Raw genomic sequence first — 7173 nt, 5'->3', positions numbered from 1 at the left:
TGGTGCTCCTTGATTGAGGGATTAATCAACAAAATTTATAACCTATTACACCATATACTAGGGTAGCAAAGACAAAGCTACTATAGCATAGTGGCTCTAGGATCGTTCACTGGGATGGGTTTTCACTTCACAAATGATATTAATTCAAAGCTAAATTGGTGCCTTTTCATTTCAAGGTTAGCTTTAAAAGAAAATATAAAGATGTTTGAATGAAAAAGATTCGGTTTTAAACTAACCAAAAATAGTAACTGATTTTACTTACAAAGAAAAGTGTTTCTTGGAGTTTAGATCTCTAGGCTCAGATTCCTCATACAAAAAGGGAGTTCCGGTCACTTGTTTCTTTTCCTCGCATTAGAGAATTAACATATAGTTCCTTCTCCAACTGGTGTTGTACAGATGCTTCCCATTAATGGGTTCAAACACTAAATCCCTCTCACTGATGCAACTTGCAATGACTCATACCTCTCACCTAGCACTTGCCATTCAAGGTGATCTTTAACCTTGGATTACCCGTCAAAAGCTCGCAAGAGATAACTAATGGATGTCTCATTGGAGTCCAAAAGCTTACCAAGTGTTGGCTATTCTAGAAAATCCTACCTTCAAGTCACCTCCCAGAGGCTCGCAAGGGGTAAACTAGTGAATCTCCATGGACGGAGATCACTTGCCTTACCAAGTGTTGACCCAGGTGATTTAAAAGCGTTTTAAGTTAACTAAAAAGATAAAAACCATTAACGGGTCACTCTTTCTCTTCATTAAAAACTAAAACAACAAAACTTCCAATTTATGCATGAGGAAACTTACCCGGCTTTCTTCACTCCAAGAGACGAAGAGCCTAGCCTCTCATCCTCTGAGGAAAAATCCTCAGAGTTTGATTGGCTAGAAAGAAAAAGAATGAGAAAACAAAAATATATATAAAAAGCAGAGCAAGTGCTCTGTATTTTACTTCCTTGCAAATTTGTACAAAGGATTCGTCCTAACCACCTCCTTCGAGAATCCCCCTGAGAGTTTATATAGGAAGGTAATTTACCCTTCCTTGGATACTTCCTAGCTAAGGAATTACATGAGTGGCTGAATACAAGGAGAAAATGGAAATTTAGACACAAAAATATCAGAAGAAAAGATCTAAAAGAGTCGGTGCACAACTATCGGGAAGCTTCAGGACCGTTGCATTGTGCAAAATGGCTGCGAAATCATTTCGCAACAAAAGGGTGATTTCGCAGCCGGGCAAAATTCTTCCTTCAGCTTGATGCAGTTGTCTTCCGAAGGCTGTAACTTCCTCATTTCAGCTCCAAATCGTACACGGTTTGAAGCGCTGGATTCTTGACTTCCTGAGATTTGAAATGGCATATAGCATGTAGAAAATGGACTTCGGGAAGTGCTCCAAAAGTGTGAAGGAAGACTGCAGCTGCTGTCCTCTGTTTTCTTCTTTGCTTTTCTCCTTTTTGCTTCTCTCCTTGCATTCCGGATTTGCTTATGGCAAAGGACTTAAAAGCTTTGGTCCTTCATGTTTCTGAGCTCTTCATTGCTTTGCCATGGATTCCAAATAACTCTCCTCAATCTTGGATTGCTTTGGTGATCAAATTACTAACAAAAACACCAAAACTTACACAATTTGATTAGAATTGATTGCAAGGGTCTTTAACATGCCAATTGAGTTAAAAGGCAATAACTACTACTCAAAAGTGTTTAAAAGGATTAATTACAAGCTACAAAATAACACTTTTTGAGTAGTAATCAAGTGTACTCTCTCTTTCCACTATGAAGTGCACCCCAAATAGCTCTCATCTCTATACGTTGCCTTGATTGCTCCACTAAGCGCATATGCTACTTCGTCCAATCATTGTGCACTCATCAAGATTGTGTAGCAAATAACACTCCTACAGCTCTTAATTAATCCATTTTCATCATGTTGTTGTGATGAAAAAAAGAAAAAAGAAAAAAAGTGTGTAGACCCTCAATTTTGTCCTTTGTCACTTGCATATATCTTAGGGGTGTCACCCGCACTCAATTCCTGTGTGTCACGACCATGGAGCCTTTGTCGGGCTTAATCGGTTCTCAGACCTCATGGGAGTTCACCTATGGTTCGATTTAGTGCGAGCATTTGGTCCATTATGAAATGCCGTCATGGTCAATTCCTTGGTTCGTATCATGTTATGGGATAGAGGTTGAGGTCTCCACAACCTCAGTTAAGTTGGAGACCACGACAGGACACACTAGCTTATTTTAGTCAATTCTCCCACATCCGAGCTCGGAATTGTGCAACATTTTTTTTGTTGGATTCCTTATTCTTCAAGGAACATTGTGTCAAAATTTGAAAAATTTTCTCAACCTGTCAACCAAATGGGTAACCGGCTCAACCGGTTCGACAAGTTTTTTTTAGGCGGTCGACTGGTTCGTCGGGGTTGCTGGTGAACGACTTTATTTTTGGCATTTTTGGTGTCCTTTTTTTGGTTGGTTTGAGCCCTGGTGCTCCAGATAGGTTTGGAGAATGGTTTAGGTCTGATTTGGGCCATTTTGTGGATGGATTGTAACCCACCTTGAATCTATGTGGATTCTTGGCGAGTAAGGAATTATGAAGTTATAAGGGGCAGCTGCTCACCTCGAGAAGTGGGGAGCTAAATGAGTTAGGGATCCGAGACTAAAGGTGAGGATTTCTATATTTGAACGGGAAAGAAAATGGGGTAGTGCAGATGCTGATGTGGGAAAATGAAAAAAAAAAAAAAGGAGACGTTTGGGGAGAAAATGAAAAATGGGGTTTTTTGAGAAATCTTGGGTGGAGACTCTGTAGGAGAACTAAAAGCGTGGAGGAAAATTCTAGGGGTCTCTGAGGGTTTGGCACCTAGAGAGAAAGAAAAGAAAAGAGAAAAAACGGAGGTCTGAGAGGAGAAGTGGGAAAGGTTTTTAAAGAAAAACAGAGATAACGGGAAAAGAAAAAGGATATTGAGGAAAAAAAAAAAAAAGAGGAATTTTTGTTTGCTTTGGAAAGAAGGAAAAGAAATCGTGATCACCGGTCTCGAGCGGATTTTGTAGAAGGAGAATCGATCTCACTTGAAGACGAGGAACACCTCTCAAAGGTTGGTTCTTCCAGGCACGTTTCTAGTTACTCTCAGAATTCTTGCTTATATTCGATTTCTCATTCTGGTCATTTCAGAATGCTTAATGTTTTATTGATTGGTGTGGACGAAAAGGGCCACAAATTGTTATGTTGAAATTGGTTCTTTGTCTGTTTGTTATGTTTTTCATTCAGTTGATGCCATTGATCTCGTTTGATTTTGTTCATGTTAAAAATCTGTTTTGAATCATTCCCCCTTTTCAGCCCATGAATCTATCCCTGAAATGAGGCTATTTATGTTCATCTTTTGCTCACCCTTCCCTAGGAATTTTTTTTAATGTTTTCATCTATGATTTCTATTTTTTTTTTTTTTTTTTTTTTTTACGGTGTTAGAGTCCTTGTCTATGTGTTTGAGTCTGTATTAGAGAATGACAGAGGCTTGGATATAAAAGATAAGCCTATCCAGTTCTGGAAGGTTTTGTGTTAATGGATTAATGCCCAAATGGGATGGCTTCCTTTGCTGCCATGACATGGGCGGTGCCTCTCTTTTGTGTCCCCCCCTCTCTCGTTGGAATATATAGGAGCAGGTTTGGGTAGCTTTTTAGATGGAAGTCCCGCCGGTGGTAGCAAGCTGACCATTTTCCCATGCGCCCCCTGCATGACCAGCCCACTCACTTGTCTCCACTATTGAAATAAAAAATAAACACATGTTTGTTGAATTGGTTTAGTCAACTCTATAAGGCACAATTTAGCATGCACCACCAAATAACATTGTAAGATGCCATTTAAATAATGATGGCTACTGGACTTTTAATGTTTCTTTAAATCTTTTGTTCATTGTTTATTAAATCTTTAAGATTTCCAACCACATGTGTTTTTCTTTAAACTTGATGAAGTCTAATTTTTTTTAAAAATGCCACCTTTGAGTAGTCTTATAAAATGTATTTATGATTTTTGAATAATTTTGTTCCAAGTTTCTGAAGATTCCAAAAAATTCCGGATTCATTTTTTAAAATTCTCGTATCAAAGTTTTCAAAAATTACGGGTCATTTTTTTTAAGATTCCCGTACTCATGTTTTCGAAAATTCCAAAAATTTCGGGTTCATTTTTTTAAAAAAAATTATCGTACCCAAGTTTTCGAAGATTTGAAAAATTCCGGATTCAATTTTTAAAAATTCTCGTACCCAAGTTTCTGAATATTCGAAAAATTCCGGATTTAATTTTTAAAATTTTTGCACCCAAAATTCCTAGAATTCTCAAAGTTCTAGATTTAATTTTTAAAAGTTTCCATACCTAAAATTTCATTTTCTCTTCAAATCCCAAATTTTCATTTTTTTTTTAATACCATTCTCAAAGTTTATTTTCCAAAATTCTAAAATTCCCAAGTTTCCTTTTTAAATACCATCTTAAAAATTTTATTTCCAAAAATTCCCAAAATTTCTCAAAGATCAAATTTGATTTTTTTTAGTGGCCATTTCCAAAAATTCCCAAAATTCTCGAAGTCCAGATTTATTTTTTAGTTTCCATTTCCAAAAATTCCCAAAATTCTCAAAGTCCAGATTTAATTTTTTAGTGTCATTTCCAAAAAAATTCCAAAGTTTCGAAAAGTTCGGATTTATTTTTTAGTTTCCATTTCCAAAAATTCCCAAAATTCTCTAAGTCCGGATTTATTTTTTAGTTTCCATTTCCAAAAATTCCCAAAAATTTCAAAGTCCAGATTTATTTATTTATTTAGTGTCATTTCCAAAAATTTCTAAAGTTTCGAAAATTCTGGATTTATTTTTTTTAGCGTCAATTTCCAAAAAGTTTTGAAAAGTCCAAATTCAATTTTAAAGTTTTCAAAATTCCAGTTATTAGGGAATGAAGTTCAAACGGGAAAGATGTTAGTCCTCAGCTGAAAGCCAAGGGAATGAGAGTAACTAAATTTTAGCCATGTAGTCCAGAGCCATGGCTGCGCTTGGTGGCCATTGGGTAGAGCCTAGAGATTACATATATATGGTTTGGTCATGGCTGGAAATTTTGGTAAATTTGGAATTTGCATATATTGTGTGCCTATGCTTATTGACTAACCCTTCCTTGCAGCACACGACTAAGGACCTCGGGTACGCAACTTTGTTCTGGTTATTGATTTCCTATGTGTGCCAAATATCAGCTAAGATTGCATGAGTCTTGTTATCTATGTAACTTGAGGGAATTGACTGATCTTCGACCCATATGCTCCGATGTACCCAATTCACCAGTAAAGACCGGATTCTGGGCCTAGAGGGGTGCTTCCTCGTATGAGGTACCTTCTTGATAGGTAACCTGATCCCCGAACCCAGAAATCTAGTTTCGCAGACCTCTTTTTCCTAACTAGAGTCATTGAGAGGTTTTTTGTTTTTACTTAATTTTCCCCATTTCAAAATAAAAATAAAAAGTAAGTGGCGACTCCAAACGAAAATCGTCCCTCGTCGGGATGGATTTTCCAAACTCGTAAACCACACTTTTTCTCCACATTGTTGTTTTAATTCGCGAGTCGCACCGATCAGTGGATCGGGGGAGGGTCCACAAAGTGCAACCCTTCACTCTACATAAACATCTTATGATTGATAGTTGTGCAACCATAGTAGATCTTCCAACATGAATAGAAGTCATAATTGCATAGGGGTAGTTTCAAAGCAATAAAGGAGAAGGGAAATTTTTGCTTATAAATATGAGAACCGTAAATAGAAAAACTTTTTTTTTTCTCTCAAAGAGAGGATTAATAGGGAAATAAGTTAGGTTATTTTTGTTTCTTTCGTTTCTTTTTTATTACCTTTTCTTTTTAATAAACTTTCTTTTTAATTTTACAGTTCTATTTCTATGTTTTTTCTTTTGTTTTTCTCTTTTTGTGTTTTCGGCTTCAATCAGTGAAAGGGGCTGAGGTCTCCATATCTTAGCATAGTTCATCGAGTTGAAAGGATCATAATTCCTATTAGTGGTTATAAGGAGTGAAAAGAGTAACCATGACTCAGGTTCATAGTTATGATGATAAAAAAAAAAAAGTATCTATGGGAAGTAAGGATTGTGGTTGTGAAAGCCACAAGTCAAGCAACCTTGGCCTTAGCTCCTTTAGTCTTATAAACCAAACACTGACCTTTTGATATGAGCAAGAATTCATTTAAAAAAAATCTAATTGCAAGAACCCAAAAAAAATTAATTAGTGGTTAATACTCATGCTAACTGGACCCCCTTTGCTATAAACCTATGGCTTGTTCCTAAAGTTGCAAGCATAGGATTAGAGCCTTGTTGGTGGGATGAGCGTGAGAAAAGAAGTTTCTATAAATTTATGCCCCTGGAGTTCATTGTCTTTTAGTTTTCTAGTTTCTAGGATCCTTATTCCTCTATAGTTTGAAAATCAATTTTTTTCTCGAGTTTCCAATCAACACTCATACCATAAAGCTCATACCTTTAGTGCATTTAAGCACAAGTTTCCTATGGAGACGACCTAATTGTTATACAATTGTTAGTTTTTTATTTTTTTTTATTGGTTCAAGAGTTGAGAGTTTCAACAATTAATTTTGTTTAAAATTTTGTTCTTGTAAAACTTTATGACCAAATTTATTTCCAAATTTTGTTTTAAACTAGAGACACCCTTATAGAAACAAAAAAATTGGTGTCGTTGTCAGGGAACTTTTTGCATTAATGGTGCTAAAGGTATTTTACAGTATACATCTATTGTTTTTGTAGCTCTACAGTTGTATTTCACCTGTTCCCCATTCATTTTTGTTTCTTTTAGCCACACTTGTTTTATCTTTGTTGCTTCATTTCTTTTCATTTTCCAAGTCACTCAATCTAGCATTATAAGCATTATAGCTACTAGGATGATGTCTTTGGGAAAGTATGATGACCAGGAGACCTGATCTAAACTAGTAACCCCTAGTTGTTTACCTTCTCCAACACATCAATCCACAAACCACCTTGAAATTTTTGTCAAAATTAAAGCTTTTGGTGATAGTCGTTAGGATGATTTTGTTTTGTTTTTGTTGTTTTTTTTTTTATCTATATATATAGAGCTAATATTTTGTTTTGTAGAGTCTTTTAGCTTTCGGTATTAATTAAGACCTATATCTTTAGTAGAAACAAGGTATGCATTTCTTTTT

The sequence above is a fragment of the Vitis riparia genome, chromosome 11 (assembly GCF_004353265.1).
Source record: "Vitis riparia cultivar Riparia Gloire de Montpellier isolate 1030 chromosome 11, EGFV_Vit.rip_1.0, whole genome shotgun sequence".
Classification (NCBI taxonomy): domain Eukaryota; kingdom Viridiplantae; phylum Streptophyta; class Magnoliopsida; order Vitales; family Vitaceae; genus Vitis; species Vitis riparia.
Note: the sequence above shows the minus strand (reverse complement) of the source record.